The sequence below is a fragment of the Cervus elaphus genome, chromosome 1 (assembly GCF_910594005.1).
Source record: "Cervus elaphus chromosome 1, mCerEla1.1, whole genome shotgun sequence".
NCBI lineage: Eukaryota > Metazoa > Chordata > Mammalia > Artiodactyla > Cervidae > Cervus > Cervus elaphus.
The window spans coordinates 16,883,350-16,904,568 of NC_057815.1; the positions used below are offsets into that span (position 1 = coordinate 16,883,350).

The following is a 21,219-nucleotide window of genomic DNA, read 5'->3' on the forward strand; positions in this document are numbered from 1 at the left end:
CCGCCGCCTCCTCGGGAGCGGAAGCCGAAGCCCTGCTCTGCGCTCTGCGTCCTCGGCGCTCTGCGGCAGCGCGTGACCGCGCGCGGGGCGGGGCCTCGGGGGCGCGAGGGGCGGGACGGAGGCGCGGCGCTTACCGGCCGGCGCTCAGACTTGAAGAGGCAGCGCGACGGCGGCGGGAGCCAATCGCAGCCAGGCCTCGGGAGCGAAGAGGCCGGGCTGGAGACTTCGGAGACCGCGGTGCAGGTGGGTGACCGCGGGGCGCCGGGGGAGCGTGGGGGGCCTGCCTCGTTCCCGGGCCAGGTCCGGCCCCGTCGTCCGCAGAGCGGAGGGCTCTCTGGCCTCGGCCGCCCGTGCCGCTCCTCGTGCGTCGTGGCGGGGGGCTTCCGTGACAGAGAGCGTCGCGCGGCGCCTCAGGAGTTGTTTCCCGGGCCCCGGGTTGCCTCCCCCAACACCCGACCCCGGAGGCCTGAGCGCCCCGATGCCCTTCCGGGCCTGTGTCCGCCCCGGCCCGGAGCCCTGCCTCACTCCCGGAGCGGCGCGGCCCCCGCCTGAAGCCGAGGCTGGGGGCGAGCCGCGGAGCCGTGCCGAGGCCGTCCAGGGAGCCAGGGGCTGTTTTTGCGGTTGCCAAGCCCGGGCCGGAGCCCTGGGGAGAAAAGTGAGGATTCTGTTGTTGAGGCGCCGGTGTTTCCGTTGTTATTACGGGTCCTGGCTCTGAAAGCAACGGAACCAAGTTAAATAGTTTCAGGAGCCCCTCCTTCATAGTTGCTCTGCGCCTTTGCTCAGTTGTTTATGACCAAAAGATCTTGCGGGTTTGGGGCCAGGGAACAGTTGAGATCTATAGATGAATATAAATGCCCATCTTTGAGATAGATTAAATGCCACGCTGTGTGATTCAGCCAATTCCCTTCTTCCTTTGGCTGCCAGAGAGTATTAACTAAAGGCCGGTAGTAGTACTGAACAGTTACCTGCGGCTTACTTCCGTCTTCTTTAAGATGGGTTCTATTCTGTTTTCATTTATATTTGTTTCTGTTAACTTTTCATGATATCAACACCCTCCAATCATTTGCAACTAAATGAGATCTTGAACACAAACACAAATCCTCAAAGGGCTGTAAAATTAATTACTCGCTTCACATAACCATTTTAGCTAATGCTAAAAACGTGTCAGGTGCTACAGTCTGGCAAAGAAGATGAAACATATACAAAAAAACTACAGAAAGAGAAAATGTAAAGATATATAAAGTATGAAGTGCTGATACCCATACCAGCAATGATTGTAACTAGTTTCTCTACTTTTAACGTTATGTAGCTAAGCATCATATTAAAACTTTTCCATTCTTGTCTATTTGAACTGACTTTTACAATTTTGGCATATTTATGTTTCTGTTTTTAAACCACTCATGTTCATTATCTCACATGTTCTATGCAGTAATTTTTTACTGATGCAGACACTGAGATGAGAAAGAGAATTTAGGGGATTACTTAAACTCAGATTTAGGAATTTATGGTCTACCCTTTTACTATTCGACTAAGCTCTGTGTATTCATTCTATAGAGCCTAATGTAGGCAAGTAATGTAGTGGTTATTTGTACTTGTTCCCTTAGAATATTCTCCGCAACTTCCATCATCACATTCCTTGTTTGTCTTTGTCATTCAGGTCTTAGCTCAAATGTCATACTAAAGAGAATGTCTCCATGGAACATGTATAAAAAGCTCACTCTTCCCACTCTCTAACCCCCAGCCCTGAGCCTTACCTTAGTCAACACTGTTTATAGGTTTGTTTAATGTAATCCCCTTCCCCATCTACTTTTAAAATTCTTACTTGCCCTTGAAGGCTTAGCTCAAATCTAAAAGACTACCACAGCGTACTTAAAAAAAAAAAATACACACACACACACACATAGTCTATACAATTCGTTTGACAATTATTCTAGTACTATCTTATGACATCTCTTCTGTTGGCCTGAATTATTTATATGTGTGTTATCTTGCAAATTAGAATGTAAACTGCTCAAGGGGGATTTCCTGTGTATCTTGTCCTTTACAAATAGTTTACTTCAGCAAATGTTTTTGATGAACTTTTAATAGATTTTATGCTTCATAAGCTAATACTGATATTTATATTCTACCTTTACTTTCTTTACTTTTTTCTTAAAGACATATAAAGTGTGCAGTTAATAGCTTGCCTAATTATATGCAATAAACCCAAAAATGTATTGCAGTATTTTTTACTGCATTGGTTATGAAAAAAAAGGACTAAAGCTTCTGAGAGCATTCATCTTGCCAGATCCTAATCTGTAGCTTCTTAGGATTATGAGAGACTTGTGTCCTATTTTCAGTTCTATCACCAGTTATCTTTGTGACTTTGGGTAAATCACATAACCTCTACCAAGTATCAGTTTTAGTAGAAAAGTATCAAATGAAATCCATCTCTAAGATTTTTTAGGTAGTGTTCATTAGTTTTTTATTCTATTGCAAAATCTTGATTTCCCCCATTCCTTTAATTCCTGTATCCGATCTGTCCCAAAGTTCTATTGGTTCTATTTCTAACATAGAGCTAAAATCTATTTCTAGTCTCTAGTCTAAACCACTGTCATTTCTAACCTGAAATACTGATTAGTTTTCTATCTTGTTCAGGAAAGGGAAACATTCTCTTCCTGTGTCCATCCTCCATGACAAGCACTCCTGAACCAGTCTTCAGAGCTAAGTTTATAAGGCCATGCTCTTCAGCACAGTGCTATAGGCGTTTTTATTTAAGCTAAGAAGGAGAAAGGAAACCTGAAAAGTGTTGTGGCACAGAAAAGAAAGGGGAACTAGTTAACAGTGTGAACACTTCTGAGAGGTTATAAATGAGGGGAGAGAAGTTAGCATTTGACTGCAAGTTGAAAGTGTGGTGACATTGACATGAACAGTTTATTTTCATTTTTATTTGTATTATTTATTTGTTTTATTGACTTATAGGTAGCTTACAGCGTTTCGAGTATACAGCGAAATGATTACGTTTTATATATATGTATACGTACGTATATAAATGAGACTGAATATAGTGCCCTGTGCTATACAGTAGGTCCTTGTTTATTTTATATATGTAGTGTGTATCCTTTAATTCCCAGGTCTCAGTTTATCTCTTGCCCTATTTCCCTTTTGGTAAATCAGTTTTTTTTGTATGTCTGTGAGCTTATTTCTGTTTTTTAAGTAAGTTTATTTGTATCATTTTTTAGATTCCACATAATAAGTGATATCATGATATTTATCTTTCTGTGTCTGATTTATTTCACTTAGTGTGATAATCTCTAGGTCCATCCATGTTGCTACAAATGGTATTATGTCATTCTTTTAAATGGCCGAGATATATTGCATTTATATATATATATTATATATATATATATCACATCTTCTTTATCCATTTCATATGTTGATGGACATTTAGGTTGCTTCCTTGTCTTGGCTATTGTTAATAGTGCTGCTGTGAACATAGGGTGCATGTATCTTCTAATTAGACTTTTTTTCTTAAATATATGCTCAGGAGTGGGATTGCTTGATCATGTGGTAATTCCGTTTTGTTTTTAAGAAGCCTTCATACTGTTCTTCGTAGTGGCTGTACCAGTTTATATTGCTACCAACAGTGTAGGAGAGTTCCCTTTTCTCCACACACTCTGTAGCATTTATTTGTAGATTTTTTTTGATGATGGCCATTCTGACTCATGTAAGGTGGTACCTCATTGTAGTTTTGATTTGCATTTTTCTTATAATGAATGACGTTAAACATCTTATTATGTGCCTGTTGGCCATCTGTGTGTCTTCTTTGGAGAAATGTCTGTTTAGGTCTTCTGTCTATTTTATGATTAGGTTGTTATTTTTGATATTGTATAAACTGTATATTTTGGAAATTAAGACTTTGTTGATTGCACTGTTTGCAAATATTTTCTCCCATTCTGTAGGTTGTCTTTTTGTTTTGTTGATTTCTTTTTCTGTGCAACAGATGTTAAGTTTAATTAGGTCCTATTTGTTTATTTTTGCTTTTGTTTCCAATATTCTAGGGGAGGGGTACAAAAAATGTTGCTAGGATTTATGTCAAAGAGTTTGTTTTCCTCTAGGAATTTTATAATATTGGGTTTTGCACTTAGGTCTTTAATTCATTTTGAATTTTTTTTTTTTTTTTTGGTATTTGTGTTAAAGAATATTCTAATTTTATTCTTTTACCTGTAATTGTCCACTATTCTTAGCAGCTCTTATTGAAGAGACTATCTTCTCTGTTGTGTTGTAATTGATCAACTTTAAGTGTGTGGGTTTACTTCTGGGCTTTCTGACCTTTTGCACTGATCTGTATGTGTGTTTTTTTCTGCCAGTACAATACTGTTTTGATTATTCTAGCTTTGTATAGGCTGAAGTCAGGGAGCATGATTCCTCCAGCTCAATTCTTCTTTCTTAAGATTGTTTTGGCTATTTAGGGTCTTTTGTTTTCCATACAAATTAAAAAACTTTTTGGTTCAGTGACATGAGCAATGTTAATAGAGTGAAAGAGAAGAACCTGATTGTAGTGTGTTGAGATAATAACTGGTTGCAAAGTTACTGCAGACAGTTCTTTAAAGAATTTTTTCTGGGAATAAAAGAATAGGATGATAGCTAGCAGAGAGTGCAAGGTCAAAGGATAGATTTTTGTTTGATGTTTGTTTAAAGATGGGAGATAGTAAAACTTGTGTACTGATAGAAAATGTTCATAGAGTGGGAGAAATTGTGGATGTATGAGTTTGTATGTGTGTTCACCACTCAGAAATGTACTCCACAGTGGAGGACCTTGTCTCTAGTATTTTTGACTCTGTGTCCAATCTCTGGAATAGTGCTTGCTACAATAATAGTTACTTCATAAATTTTTTAATATTTGTTGAATAAATGAATGACTTAGACTCTATTTATCTTAACTTCTTTCAATTCATTCTTTACACATCAGCCAGATGGATTATTAAAAAAAAAAAATCGGATTCTGTCCCTGTCTAGTTCAGTCTTCCATAAATCCAGTAGGAAGTCAAGAAACACCTGAATAAACAGGCAGATTTGGCCTTGGAGTACAGAATGAAGCAGGGCAAAGGCTAATAGACTTTTGCCAAGAGAATGCACTGGTCATAGCAAACACCCTCTTCCAACAACACAAGAGAAGACTCTACACATGGACATCACCAGATGGTCAACAGTGAAATCAGATTGATTATATTCTTTGCAGCCAAAGATGGAGAAGCTCTATAGAGTCAGCAAAAACAAGACTGGGAGCTGACTGTGGCTCAGATCGTGAACTCCTTATTGCCAAATTCAGACTTAAATTGAAGAAAGTAGGGAAAACCACTAGACCATTCAGGTATGACCTCAATTAAATCCCTTATGATTATACAGTGGAAGTGGTAAATAGATTTAAGGGGCTAGATCTGATAGACAGAGTGCCTGATGAACTATGGATGGAGGTTTGTGACGTTGTACAGGAGACAGGGATCAAGACCATCCCCAAGAAAAAGAAATGCAAAAAGCAAAATGACTGTCTGAGGATGCCTTACAAATAGCTGTGAAAAGAAGAGAATAAAAAAGCAAAGGAGAAAAAGAAAAATATACCCATTTGAATGCAGAGTTCCAAAGAACAGCAAGGAGAGATAAGAAAGCCTTCCTCAGCGATCACTGCAAAGAAAATAGAGGAAAACAATAGAATGGGAAAGACTAGAGATCTCTTCAAGAAAATTAGAGATACCAAGGGAACATTTCATGCAAAGATGGGCTCAATAAAGGACAGCAATGGTATGGACCTAACAGAAGCAGAAGATATTAAGAAGAGGTGACAAGAATACACAGAGGAACTGTACAAAAAAGATCTTCACAACCCAGATGATCACAATGGTGTGATCACTCACATAGAGCCAGACATCCTGGAATATGAAGTCAAGTGGGTCTTAGGAAGCATCACTACGAACAAAGCTAGTGGATGTGATGGAATTCCAGTTGAGCTATATCAAATCCTGAAAGATGATGCTGTGAAAGTGCTGCACTCAATATGCCAGCAAATTTGGAAAACAGCAGTGGCCACAAGACTGGAAAAGGTCAGTTTTCATTGCAATCCCAAAGAATGCTCATACTACTGCACAATTGCACTCATCTCACACGCTAGGAAAGTAATTCTCAAAATTCTCCAATCCAGGCTTCAGCAATATGTGAACCGTGAACTTCCAGATGTTCAAGCTGGCTTTAGAAAAGGCAGAGGAACTAGAGATCAAATTGCCAACATCCGCTGGATCATTGAAAAAGCAAGAGAGTTCCAGAAAAACATCTATTTCTGCTTTATTGACTATGCAAAACATTTGACTGTGGATCACAACAAACTCTGAAAAATTCTTCAAGACATGGGAATACCAGACCACCTGACCTGCCTCTTGAGAAATCTGTATGCAGGTCAGGAAGCAACAGTTAGAACTGAACATGGAACAACAGACTGGTTCCAAATAGGGAAAGGAGTACGTCGAGGCTGTATATTGTCACTCTGCTTATTTGTATGCAGAGTACATCATGAGAAACTCTAGCCTGGATGAAGCACAAGCTGGAATCCAGATTGCCAGGAGAAATATCAATAACTCAGATTTACAAATGACATGACCCTTATGGCAGAAAGTGAAGAAGAACTAAAGAGCCTCTTGATGAAAGTGAAAGAGGAGAGTGAAAAAGTTGGCTTAAAGCTCAACATTCAGAAAACTAAGATCATGGCATCTGGTCCCATCACTTCATAGCAAATAGATGGGGAAACGGTGGCAAACTTTATTTTTTGGGGCTCCAAAAATCACTGCAGATGGTGACTGCAGCCATGAAATTAAAAGACGCTTGCTCCTTGGAAGAAAAGCTTTGACCAACCTAGACAGCGTATTGAAAAGCAGAGACATTCCTTTGCCAACAAAGGTCCGTCTAGTCAAGGCTATGGTTTTTCCAGTAGTCATGTATGGATGTGAGAGTTGGACTATAAAGAAAGCTGAGTGCCGAAGAACTGATGCTTTTGAACTGTGGTGTTGGAGGAGACTCCAGAGAGTCCCCTGGACTGCAAGGAGATCCAACCAGTCCATCCTAAAGGAGATCAGTCGTGAGTGTTCTTTGGAAGGACTGATGTTGAAGCTGAAACTCCAGTACTTTGGCCTTCTGATGCGAAGAGCTGACTCACTGGAAAAGACCCTGATGCTGGGAAAGATTGAAGGCAGATGGAGAAGGGGATGACAGAGGATGAGATGGTTGGATGGCATTACTGAGTCAAGGGAGATGAATTTGAGTAAACTCCGGGAGTTGGTGATGGACAGGGAGGCCTGGCATGCTGCAGTCCATGGGGTGCAATGAGTCAGACACAATTGAGCAACATAACTGAAATCCAGCTGCACTTAGAATAAAATTCCAGTTCCTTGTGTCTTACAAGATCCTGCAGGAGGTAGCACCAGCCTTCTGTAGGCCTATCTCTCCAGCATTCATGCTCTCATTAACTATCCTCCAGCAATGCTGGCTTTCTGTCATATTCTAAAACTGAAGACCTTTCCCATTTTAAGGCTTAATACATAATTTTTCTCACCACCCCTTACCTTCTCATCTTTCAGGTGTTAACTTATGACACCAGCTCAGGAAGGCTCTCCCTGAAATTGTAGTGGATTGAAAGCATGTTCGCTGGAGCCAAACTTTCTGGGTTTATAGCCTGTCTCCCTGTTTACTTGCTATCCATTATTATTTTCAAGATTTTGTTTCGAGACACTGTTAAACCATTCTTCACATTTTAATTCACATATGTAGGTAATGACAAATATGTCATGACTTCTACCTGACAAAAGTGACTATAAGATATATTTCAATTTCAGGTATTGCTCATATTCCCTGGGTCTATAAAATAGAGATAATAGTGTATCTATTTTATAGTAGTTGTTTTGGAGATTAAAGAGTATGTAAAGATGTAGTTACAGAGTCTGGCACAGGGTAAAGTTATGTAAGTTTTCACTGTTACCATTGTGTTATCTGCAATTGAATACCACCCACTGTTCATTTTTATTTTCATTTTCCAGTTGTTTCTTCACAGTATTTATCATAATTTATAATTTGTCAGTCTTCTTTTCTATATACTAAACATCAGGAAAGTAGCGATCATGTCTGCCTTTTTTCTCCTTGCTATCTCTAGTGTATAAGTCAGTACCTGGCGTATAGTTAGCACTCTGTAATAAATATTGAAATAGAATAGCTAGGAATATCAGTGACCAAACTTCTATCAGTGGGAGACTTAAATCAGAGCCTGCTTCAGTCATAGCACAGCTTTAGTTTAATATTCCCCTTCTGTCAATTTGCATATGTTCCTTCATTGTTACTTAGTATCAAAGGCTTGGTTATTAGGCTTGATGCCTGTACTTTTAGTGACTAAATTTTTTTACATCAAATTTTAATGGAAGAAATTAAAAGGAAAAAAACAAGTGAAATTTTGAAAATTGATTCAGTGTTTTCAGCAGGAAGGTGAAGAGAAAAATGCCATTTAACTGTGACACAGCTTTTCGTGACTTGGAAGTTTTCACTCTTTTGGCAAGCCCTTTTAAAAATAATCACATCAACTTTGTACACACGTTTTAAAAAGTAAGCAAAATTAATTTGCTGAGATACTCACATTCAGAGTCTAACGCTTCTATTCACCTTCAACTTAAAGTTGCAATGTCCATGTTTTTCTATATAATATTGTTCTCTGTTATCAGGAGCATTAGTGATGTGTCATTTTTTAAACAAAGTCAATGTCCATTTTTTATCTTCAGAGTTTTCTTCCAAGGCTGATACACATCTTTCACATTTTGTTGCACATAACACATGTAATAACAAATATGTTATGACTGCTGTTTAAAGTGGTTATTAGATAATTTCTTTCAATTTCAGATGTAAGTATGAAAAGTTGTGTCTTAAAGTTAGTGAAATATGATACTGAATTTATAGAATATTTTGGAAAGAAAGAATTGCCTACGAATCTTTTACCCAGATTTAAGAATTGTTTAACATTTAATGATGTTTATTGCTAAGTATACATTATTATTGATTTTGACCATTAATATTTATATACCACTTGACAACATTAATATTAATGTCATTTAAGCATCACTGCAGTACAGTGTAATTTAGTGTGTCCACTTTGCAGTTAAGGGAGCCAGAGCCTTAAAGAGCATCAGTAGGGGTCACTAGTCAGTGATGGATCATCTGGGACCTTATTCCTTCACCTCTCAATCCCAGGTTGTTTGCCATTTGCAAAATACACTAGTATTAGTAGTGAAAGTAAAAGTCACTCAGTCGTGTCCGACTCTTTGTGATCCATGGACTGTAGCCCACCATTCTCTGTCCATGGAATTCTCCAGGCCAGGATACTCGAGGGGTAACTGTTCCCTTCTTCAGGGGATCTTCCCAACCCAGGGACTGAACCCAGGTCTCCCGCATTGCAGGTGGATTCAGGCTTCCCTGGTGGCTCAGTTGGTTAAAGAATCTGCCTGCAATGTGGGAGACCTGGCTTGGGAAGATCCCCTGGAGGAGGGCATGGCAACCCACTCCAGTATGCTGGCCTGGAGAATTCCATGGACTGTATAGTCCATGAGGTTGCAAAGAGTTAGACACTACTGAGCAACTTTCACTTCCTTTTACCCCCTGAGCTACCAGGGGAACCTTGTATCAGTAGAGACTTACTCAAACCAAATTTAAGAATAGAAATTTTCAGCTTCTTGGATTTATCCTGTGTAGAGTAAATGGATGGTGGGCTTCATCTTTTATAAAAGTGACTAGCTGTGTATGATCCTGATATATTTGAGAATACTTGAAAATTTATAGTAAAGTTTGCTTTTAGTGACTATCTTTGTATCAATAGAAATAAGAATGATGTTTTATAATTGGAGGATAATTGCTTTACAGTGTTGTGGTGGTCTCTGCCATACATCAGCTTGATGCATCATAATTAGATATATATCCCCTCCCTCTTGAGCCTCCTTCACACCCCCTACACCCCCATGTTCCACCCCTCTGGTTGTCACAGAGCACCAGGCTGGGCTCCCTGTGTTTTACAGCAGTTTCCTGCTAGTTACCTGTATGTGTTAATATACAATTTTTTTCTGTGACTTACATCACCCTGTGTAACAGGCCTTCATCCACCTCACTACTACTAACTCAAATTCCTTCCTTTTTATGGCTGAGTTTGGGCTTCCCTGGTGGCTCACCTGGTAATGATTCCACCTGCAATGCGGGAGACCTGGCTTCAATCCCTGGGTTGGGAAAATCCCCTGGAGAAGGGAAGGGCTGCCCACTCCAGTATTCTGACCTGGAGAATTCCATGGACTGTATAGTCCATGGGGTCACAAAGAGTTGGACCCGACTGAGCAACTTTCACTCACTCACTCACTCATTCCATAGTATATATGTACTACAATTTATCCATTCATTTGTTGATGGACATCTAGATTGATTTCCGTGTCTTGGCCATTGTAAACAAGTGCTATAGTGAACATTAGGGTGCATGTGTCTTTTTGAATTGTGGTTTTTTAAGGGTATATGCTTGGTATTGAGATTGCTGGGTCATATGGTATTTGTATTGCTAGTTTTTTAAGAAATTTCCATACTGTTCTCCATAGTGGCTATACCACTTTACATCCCAGCAGTGCAGGAAGGTTCCCTTTCTCAGCATCCACTCCAGCATTTATTGTTTGTAGGTTTTTTGATGATGGCCATTGTGACCTGTGTGAGGTGATACCTCATTGTAGTTTTGATTTGCATTTCTCTGATAATGAGTGATGTGCATCTTTTCATGTGCTTATTGGCCATGTATATGTCTTCTTTGGAGAAATGTCTGTTTAGGTCTTCTGCTTATTTTTGATTGGGCTATTTGTTTTTCTGATATTGAGGTGTATGAGCTGCTTATACAGTTTGGAGAATAATCCTTTGTCAGTTGCTTCATTTGCAAATATTTTCTCCCATTCCGAGGGTTGTTTTTTAATCTTGTATATTGTTTCCTTGCCTTGCAAAAGCTTTACAGTTTAATTAGGTCCCATTTGGAGCTTCTCTGGTGACTCAGTGTTGGGATGACCCAGAGGGATAGGATGGGGAGGGAGGTGGGAGGGGGGTTCAGGATGGGGAACACATGTACACCCGTGGCTGATTCATGTCAGTGTTTGGCAAAACCACTACAATATTGTAAAGTAATTAGCCTCCAATTAAAATGAATAAATTTATATATTAAAAAAAAAAAGAATCTGCAGGAGATGGCAAGAGTCATGAGTTCGATCTCTGGGTCAGGAAGATCAATTTGAGGAAGAAATGGCAACCCACTCCAGCATTCTTGCCTGGAGAATCCCATGGACAGAGGATTCTAGTGGGCTACAGCCCATCGGGTCACAAAGAGTCAGCCACACTGACACCACCAAGCGTTCATGCAGGTCCTATTTGTTTATTTTTGTTTTTATTTCTCTTACTTTAAGAGGTGGGTCAAGGAGGATCTTATGTCAAAACTGTTCTACCTGTGTTTTCCTCTAAGAGTTTTATAGTTGCTAGCCTAACATTTGAGTCTTTAACCCATTTCAAGTTTATTTTTGTGTATGGTGGTGGAAAGTATTCTTTTCATTGTTTTACATGTGGCTGTCCAGTTTTCCCAGCACTGCTTATTGAAGAGGCTGTCTTTTCTCCATTGTATAATCTCCTTTGTCAAAAATAAGGTGCCCATAGGTATGTGGGTTTACCTCTGGGCTTGCTTGCTTGTCCCATTGGTTTGTATTTCTGTTTTTGTGCTGGTACCATACTCTTGATGACTATAACTTTGTAGTATAGTCTGAAGTCAGCCAGATTTATTTCTCCAGCTCTGGTTTTCTTAAGATTGCTTTGGCTATTTAGGGGTCTTTTGTTTTTGCAAATCATGAATTTTTTTGTTCCAGTATTGTGAGAAATTTAATTGGTAGTTTGATAGGGATAACATTGAGTTTGGAGATTGCTTTGGGTAGTATAGTCATTTTCACGATATTGCTTTTCCCAATTCAAGAACATGGTATATCACTCCATCTGTGTTGTCTTTGATTTCTTTTATTTGTATCTTATAGTTTTCTGCATACAGGTATTTTGTCTCTTTAGGCTGGTTTATTCCTAGCTATTTTATTCTTTTTGTTGCAATGGTGAATGGAATTGTTTCCTTAATTTCTGTTTCTGATTTTTCATTTTTAGTGTATAGAAATGTAAGGGATTTCTGTATATTAATTTTATATCCTCTGACTTTACTGTATTCATTGATTAGCTCTAGTAATTTTCTGGTGGCATCTTTAGTGTTCTGTATATAGTATTATGTAATCTACGAACAGTGAGAATTTTACTTTTTCTTTTCCAATCTATACTCCTTTTGTTTCTCGTTCTTCTTTGACTACTATGGCTAGGACTTCTAAAACTATATTGAATAATAGTGTTAAGAATGAGCACCCTTAATCATGTTGCTGATCTTAAAACATTTTCAGTTTTTCACCATTGAGAATAATGTTTTTCTGTGGGTTGCTTGTACATGACCTTTATTATGTTGAGGTATGTTCCTGTTCTACCTACATTCTGGAGAATTTTTTTTATAATTACATTTATTTTAAATTGATTGATTGCTTTACATTATTGGTTTGATTTCTGTCATATCAACATGAATTAACCATAGGTGTACATATGTCTCTTCCCTCTTGAACCTTCCTCGCACCTCCCAACCTTTCCCACCCCTCTAGGTTACTACAGAGTCCCAGTGTGAGTTCCCTGAGTCATGCAGTAAATTCCCTTTGGCTGTCTGTTTTACATATGTTAGTGTATGTGCCTCCATGCTGCTCTCTCCATTCATCTTGCCATCTCCTTCTTTTCTCCTCCCCTTGTCCATAAATCTCTTCTCTGTGTGTTCTCCATTGCTGCTCTGCAAGTAGGTTCATAAGTACCATCTTTCTAGATTTCATATATATGCATTAATATATGATATTTGTTTTTCTTACTTACTTCAGTCTGTGTAATAGGCTCTAGGTTCATCTACCTCATTAAAACTGACTCAGATGTGTTCCTTTTTATGGCTGAGTAGTATTCTTTTGTATATAGGTACCACAGCTTCTTGATCCATTCATCTGTCGATGGACATCTAGGTTGCTTCTGTGTCCTAGCTATCATAAATAGTGCTACAGTGAACATTGGGGTATATGTGTCTTTTTCAGTTTTGGATTCCTTAGGGTATATGCCTAAAAGTGATATTGCTGGGTTATATGGTAGTTTTATTCCTGATTTTCTAAGGAATCTCCATACTGTCTTCCTCCATACTGGCTCTGTCAATTTATATTCCCAGTAGCAGTGCACAAGGGTTCCCTTTTCTCCACACCCGCTCCAGCACTTGTTTGTGGACTTTTTGATGATGGCCATTTTGACTGGTGTGAGGTGATAGCTCATTATAGTTTTGAGTTACATTTCTCTAATAATGAGTGATTAGTCATCCATGTATTTTTGGAGAAATGTCTGTTTAGGTCTTTTGCCCACTTTTTGATTGGATTGTTTCTCTGGCATTGAGTTGTATGAACTGTTTGTATATTTTGGAGATTAATCCTTTGTCAGTTGTTTCATTTGCTGTTATTTTCTCCCATTCTGAGGGTTGTCTTTTCACCCTGTTGACAGTTTCCTTTGCTGTGCAAAAGCTTTTAGTTTGGTCCCACTTATTTATTTTTGTTTTTATTTCCATTATTCTAGGAGGTGGTTCATAGAGGATCTTGCTATGATTTATGTCATACAGTGTTCTGCCTATGTTTTCTTCTAAGAGTTTTATAGTTTCTATACTTTCTATAAAACTATAGTTTTATAGTTTACATTTAGTCTTTAATCCATTTCAAGTTTATCTTTGTGTATGGTGTTAGGAAGTGTTCTAATTGCATTCTTCTACACATTGTTTTCCGGTTCTCCCAGCACCACTTATTGAAGAAACTATCTTTTTCCCCACTGTATATTCTTAACTCCTTTGTCAAAGATAAGGTGCCCCTAGGTGCACGGGTTTGTCTCTGGACTTTCTATCTTGTTCAGTTGGTCTGTACTTTTCTTTTTGTGCCACTGCCATACTGTCTTGATGACTGTAGCTTTGTAGTATAGTCTGAAATCAGCTAAGTTGATCCCTTCAACTCCATTTTTCCTTCTCAAGATTACTTTGGCTATTTGGGGTCTTTTGTGTTTCCATACAAACTGTGAGATTTTTTTGTTCTATTTCTGTGAAAAATGCCATTGGTAATTTGATAGGGATTGCCTTGAATCTGTTGGTTGCATTTGGTAGTATAGTAATTTTCACAATATTGATTCTTCCAAGTCAAGATCATGGAATATTCCTCCATCTATTTATATCATCCTTGATTTCTTTCATCAGTGTCTTATAGTTTTCTGAATACAGTTCTTTTGTCTCCTTAGGTAGATTTATTCCTAGATATTTTATTCTTTTTGTTGCAATGGTAAATGGGATTGATTCCTTAATTTCTCTTTTTGATTTTTCATTGTTAGTATATAGGAATGCATGTGTTGTCTGTGTTTCGATTTTGTATCCTGGAACTTTACCATATTCACTGATTAGCTCTAGTAATTTTCTGGTAGTGTCTTTAGGGTTTCTTATGTACAGTATCATGTTATCTGCAAATAGGGTTTTATTTCTTCCTTTCCACTCTGGATTCCTTTTATTTCTTTTTCTTCTCTGATTGCTGTAGCAGGACATCCAAAACTATGTTGAGTAATAGGACATCCTATCTCACAAGTGGGCACCCTTGTCTTGTTTCTGATCTTAGGGTAAATGCTTTCAGTTTCTCACCATTGAGAATCATGTTTGCTGTAAATGGCCTTTATTTTGTTAAGGTAGATTCCTTCTGTGCCCATTTTTTTTTACTTTAACATAAATGGGTGCTGAATTTTGCAGAAGCTTTTTCTGCCTTTATTGAGATTATCATATGGTTTTATCTTTCAGTTTGTTAATATGGTGTATCACATTGATTGATTTGTGTGTATTGAAGAATCCTTGCATTCCTGAGATAAACCCCACTTGATAAGGGGATATCTGACCCTTTTAATATGTTGTTGGATTCTGTTTGCTAGTGTTTTGTTGAGGATTTTTGTATCAATGTTTATTAGTTATTGACTTCCCTGGTGACACCATGGTAAAAGAATCTACTTGTCATCACAGGAGACTGAGAATCACAGGTTCAATCTCCAGGACAGGCAGAACCCCTGGAGTAGGAAATGGGAAACCACTGTAGTATTCTAGCCTGGAAAATTCCATGGACTGAGGAGCCTGGTGGGCTACAATTGATGGGATTGCAAAGAGTCTGACCTGAAAGCATGCCTGCAGTACATGTCATCAGTGATATTGGCCTGTAATTTTTTGTGTGTGTGTGTGTGTGTGTTTGTCACGTTTTGGTATTAGGGTGATGGTAGCCTCATAAAATGCGTTTGGGAGTTTTCCTTCCTCTGCAGTTTTTTGGAAGAGTTTGAGCAGCATATGCATTAGCTCTTCTCTAAACTTTTGATAAAGCTTGCCTTTTAAGCTATCTGACACTGGGCTTTTGTTGGAAGATTTTTTGATTAGAGTTTTGATTTCAGTGTTTGTGATTGGTGTGTTCATTTTTTCTATTTCTTCCTGACTCACTCTTGAAAGGTTGTACTTCTCATAGAATTCATCAGTTTCTTCCAGCTTGTCCATTTTATTGGCATATAGTTGCTCATAGTGGTGTTTTATAATCCTTTATATTTTTTTATTGTCTGTTATAACTTCTCCTTTTTCTATTCTAATTTTATTGGTTTTTCTCCTTTTTTTCCTTGATGAGTCTGGCTAACTGTCAGTTTTGCTTATGTTCTCAAAAAAACCAGCTTTTAGTTTCACTGATTTTTCTTATTGCCTCCTTCATTTCTTTTTACTTATTTCTGCTCTGATCTTTATAATTTCTTTCCTTCTAACAACTTTGGTTTTCTTGTTGTTGTTCTTATTTTTCTAGTTGCTTAAATGTAAGGTTAGATTGTTTATTTGATGTTTTTCTTGTTTCTTGAGCTAGGTTTATATTGCTATAAATTTCCCTCATAGCACTGGTTTTACTGAATCCTGTAGGTTTTGAGTTGTGTTTTCCTTTTTTGCTTTCCCCTCTTTGAGATCTTCAGTGAACTCTTGGCTATTTAGAAGCATATTGTTTAGCCTCCCTGTGTTTGTGATTTTTTTAACAGTTTTTTCCTGTAGTTCATATCTAATCTTACAGCATTGTGGTAAAAAAAAAAAAATGCTTGATATATTTTTCATTTTACTTTTTTTAAACTTACCAAGGCTTAATTTGTGACCCCAAGATGTTGTCTTTCCTGGATTTTGTTTCTTACGCACTAGAGAAAAAAGTGAAATATGCTGTTTTTGGATGAAATGTCCTATAGAAATCAATTAAGTCCATCTGGCCCAATGTATCATTTAAAACTTGTGTTTCCTTAATAATTTTTGTGACCTGTCCATTGGTATGAGTGAGGTTTTAAAGTCCCCCTCTATTATTATGTTACTGTTGATTTCTCCTTTTATAGTTGTTAGCATTTCCTAATATGTTGAGGTTCTCCTATGTTTGGTGCATATATGGTTTTGATTGTTATAGCTTCTTCCTGGATTAGTCCCTTGATCTTTATGTAGTGTCCTTCCTTGTCTCCAGTAATGGTCTTTATTTTAAAGTCTATTTTATCTGGTATGGCAGTGCTACTCCTAACTTCCTTTTGATTTTCACTTGCATGGAATATATTTTTTAAGTTAAGCTCCATTCCTTCAATCTCTGTGTGTCCCTATGTCTGAAGTGGGTTTCTTGTAGATGGCATATATAGGGGTCTTGTTTCTGTATCCGTTCATCCAGTCTGTGTTTTTTGCTTGGAGCATTTAATCCATTTACATTTAAGGTAATCAGTAATATGTATGGTCCTATTACCACTTATTTTATTGTTTGGGGTTTGGTTTTGTAGGTCTTCTTTCTGTTGTGTTTCCTCTTTAGAGACGTTCCTTTAGTATTTGTTGTAAAGCTGTAGTATTTGGTGGTGCTGAATTCTCTTAACTTTTGCTTTTCTGTAAAGCTTTTGATTTCTCTGTCAAATCTGAATGAGATCTTTACTCTGAAGAGTAGTCTTGGTTTTAGGCTTTTTTCTTTTCATCATTTTAAGTACATCCTGCTACTCCTTTCTGGACTGCAGACTTCCTGCTGAAAGATGAGTTATTAGCTTTATGCATAGCTTGTACATTATTTGTTGTTTTGCCCTTGCTCTTTTAATAGGTTTTCTTTGTGTCTAATTTTTGTTAGTTTGATTAATATGTGTCTTGGTCTGTTTCTCTTTGATTTTATCCTGTGTGGGACTCTCTGGGCTTCCTGGGCTTGTATGGTATTTCTTTTCCCATGTTAGGGAAGTTTTTGACTATAATCTCCTCAGATATTTTCTCATACCCTTTCTATTTGTCTTCTTCTTCTGGGACCTCAATAATTCAAATGTTGGTGTGCTTAATTATGTTACAGTCATCTCTGAGACTCTCTTCGTTTTTTTTCATTCTTGTTTCTCTATTCTGCTCTGTTTCTGTTATTTCTACCATTTTATCTTCCTGCTCACTTATCCGTTCTGCCTCAATTATTCTGCTCTTGGTTTCCTCCAATGTATTTTTCATCTCAGTTAATGTGTTTTTCATTGCTTATTATGTGTTCTTTATTTCTACTAGGTACTTACTAAACATTTCTTGTATCTTCTAAGTTCATGCCTCCATTCTGTTTATTTGTGCTTCCATTTTCCACATTTTTGGATCATCTTTACTTTCATTACTCTGAATTCTTTTTCAAGTAGACTGCCTATTTCCTCTTCATTTTTTTGGCTTTGTGGGTTTTATCGTGTTCCTTCATCTACTGTACGTGTCTCTGTCTTTTCCTTTTGTTTAATTTACTGTGCTTGAGGTCTCCTTTCTGTAGCTGCAAGGTCATGGTTCATGTTGTGGACTTGGTCCCCAGCTGGTGGGTTTGGACCAGTGCCTTGGGAAGCTTTGCTTGTTGATGGGGATTGGTGCCTGTGTTCTGGTGGTTGGCGGTGGATCTTGTCTCTCTGGAGGGCAGTGCTGTGTCCAGTGGTCTGTTTTGGGGTGTCTATAAACAAGGTATGGCTTTGGGACACCTCTCTGCTACGAGCTGTGCTGTGCTTATGTTTTGCTGATGGTTTGGCATCAGACATCTGGCATTGGAGCTTGCTGGCCTTTTGTGTGTTGCGTGGTCTTAGTGTTGAGATGGCAGCCTTTGGGAGAGCTCTTGTTGTTTAATGTTCCATGGGGTTGGGAGTTCTCTTGTGGTTCAACACCCTGGACTCAGGTCTCCTACCTTGGAGGTTCAGGCCCGACTCCTTACTGTAGCCCCAAGACTCCACAGCACAAAAGGGAGAGAAAAAGTAATTAAGGGCACAAAAAAGGAGTGAGAGAAGAGGAAAAAAACAGAAAACAAAAGAGGGGAAAAAGTGAAAAAAAAAAAAAGAAATGAAAAGGAAAAAGAGGAAGTCAAATATAGAAAGAAAAAAAAAGGACAAAAGCCCCAAGACAAATGGTGCAACACAAGCAACAATCAACAGACAAGAATAAACAAAGGAGCCTTCATACTCACAAAGAGAATAGAAAAAAAAGAGATAAAAAAAAAAGAATAAAAATAGGAACCAAAAAAGGAAGAGTACATTCAAGCCAATAAATAAATGAAAACAATAAGCCAATAAATAAGTGAAAACAAATACTAAAAACTAGAGTAGCAGAAATACAAGATCAAAAAACATGGGAAAAAATGGAATACAACTAGAGTACTGTAAAAATAGGAAAAAAATGAATTTATTCAAAAGTAAAAGGTTTTTAAAAAGAAAAAGTAAGTTTAAAAATTAAAGGAAAAATAAAGAACACCATTACAACAATATGAAAAAGAAAAAATGCATACATACATATATAGAGAGAAGAATGTCTTGAATCCTCCGTTGTCCTTGAGTACAGTGAGCACTAGTCATTCTGTTTACTCAGGAAGTCCTCCAACATTTCTGGGAAGGTCTCTGGACCTGTTGTGGGTGCTGTACGGTCAGCTCAGACTCAGATCTGGTCTTATTCCAGATTGTTCTTGCTCCCAAAGTCCACAATTGCTCCCAAAGTCCGTCCACAGCCTTAGGCTCTTTGTGGGGATTTAATCTGCTGCACTTGTGGCTAGAGGAGCACATTTCCTTCCTCTTCTTCCCCTGGCGGTCAGCTTTGGTTTTGGCCTGCTTCTGCTTGTAGGCCACCCTCCATTGTCTGTTCCCCACCCAGACAAGAGTGAACAAGAGTAGCAGCTGATCAGGGCTCGCTTGCTCAGTTTGACTTGGGAGAGGGAGTGATATGGCAGACACAGCTGGGACATGTGGGAGTACCCACTGAGGTGGAGGTCTGCAGGAAGTTGCTACAGTCAGGCTGTCATGTGCACCCTCAGGGGAGTTGGCCTTGGTTTGTATGTCCCTCAGCAGAGCCAAGCTGCAAAGGCTCCCCAGAAGGTGTGGGCAGTGACCTGTGCCTGCTCACTTCTTGGTGAAGGCTGCTTCCTCTGGGGTTGAGACCACAGTGGCGTTTTGTCAACAACCTCTGGCCCTTGCCTTGGCTTTAGAGGTGGCCAGTTAGCCTGCATTCCCCACTCTGGGATCATAAACTGCAGTCATGGCTAGGGCCACACCTGGCACTTTTGCCAGCTTTGGCAGTAGGTGGCCAGTGCACCTGCCTCTTGGGTCGCAGTCCACATCTGTGGCTTCTCCCGTCTATGGCTCTCACAAAGGCAGCATCCTGTAGTCTGTGCATGTGTGGAATTAGAGTTTCCCTGCAGCAATGATCCCTTGACTCTCTGGAAGGCCCAGGCTTTACCCTGGACTCCCTCAGCTGTGTTGTACTCGTTCCCTCAGTTTAGCATCATTGCTGTCAACCCCAGTTTTCTCTCTAGGGTCCAGTACCTGAAGCCGAGCCTCAGCACCCAGCCCCAAATCACTGTAGTGGGCATGCAGACAGCGTCTCAACTGGGAAGTGCTGGTCAGTAGTTATCTCTGTGGTGAATTCTTTTCATTTTGCCTTCCTAATGTTGCTGCGTTCCCCTTTGAGGTTCTGAAGATGCTCCTGTCCCCACCCATGAGGGGGTTTCTGAGTGTGCAGACTTTTCCTCCTTCATGGCTCCCTCCCTGAGGTTCAGGTCCCCATCCCAAGTCCTTTGTCTTTCATTTTTCTTGTATCTTTTGCCCTACTTCATTCTGTGGAGATTAGTTTGCCTTTTTGGAAGTCTGGCATCTTCTGCCAGCATCCAGAAGGTGTTCTGAACGAGTTGTTCCACATGCAGATGCATTTATGATGTATTTGTGGGGGACGGTGATCTCCCCACCTTCCTTTATGGTATAGTCTTCATGGGATAGTCTTACTTTATGGTATAGTCTTACTCCTCTGCCATTTTGAAAGTCCCCCAAAGAACTGCTTTATACTTGTATCATTGAGTTTAATTCTTTAATTTTTTATGAACAATGAGACTCAGTAATTGACTTAATCTAACAACCCAAGTTAAATTCATATTTTTAACATCAGTGAACTTAATATAAAAAAATTTATGATTGAGTTTTAAAATTGATGTTCTCAAGGTCGGTGCCACAAGGAAGAAATAGAGATTTTATCCTTTTGAAAGTCTCAGATTTGTATATCTTCTTGTTTTACATTCAACTTATTTCTAAAAACTGAGGAACCAGTTACACCAAAAATAAAAGGAAATTTTCTTTGAATATTCTGAGTGTTTTGAACAAGAACAAAACTGTAAAGTCAAAATAGTTTCTGATTTGAATTTATATGTCATTGTCTTTTTCTCTTCATTTTTAAAAGAGTAACTACAGATACACAGGAAGTTATAAAACTATTTCAGAGAGATCACATGTATCCTTCATGCAGTTTCCCCAGTTTTATATCTTACATAATTATTGTTCAAATTTAAAACCAGGAATTTGACATTGATACAGTGTATGTATAATTTCATATCATTTTATCACCTGTGTTAGAGTCCCATGACTACTGTCACAATCAGGTCTCCTTTGTGTATATCCACTTCCAACAACCTCCCACAACATTCTTTAATCCCTGGAAATCTCTAATCTCTTTCTCATGCCTATAATTTTATCATTTAAAGAATATTTTAGAAGTAGAATTAT

At 38.7% G+C, this 21,219-nt stretch overlaps 1 protein-coding gene across 1 annotated transcript in view; it reads left to right on the top strand.

The window, feature by feature from the left end:
* The first annotated feature begins 94 nt into the window (after nt 1-94).
* KBTBD3 (kelch repeat and BTB domain containing 3) overlaps nt 95-21,219 on the top strand; it is a 56,656-nt gene continuing 35,531 nt past the window's right edge. Inside the window, exon 1 of the mRNA XM_043890426.1 lies at nt 95-243. The gene's annotated coding sequence lies outside the window, so the exon portion shown is untranslated. The remainder of the gene's footprint in view (nt 244-21,219) is intronic.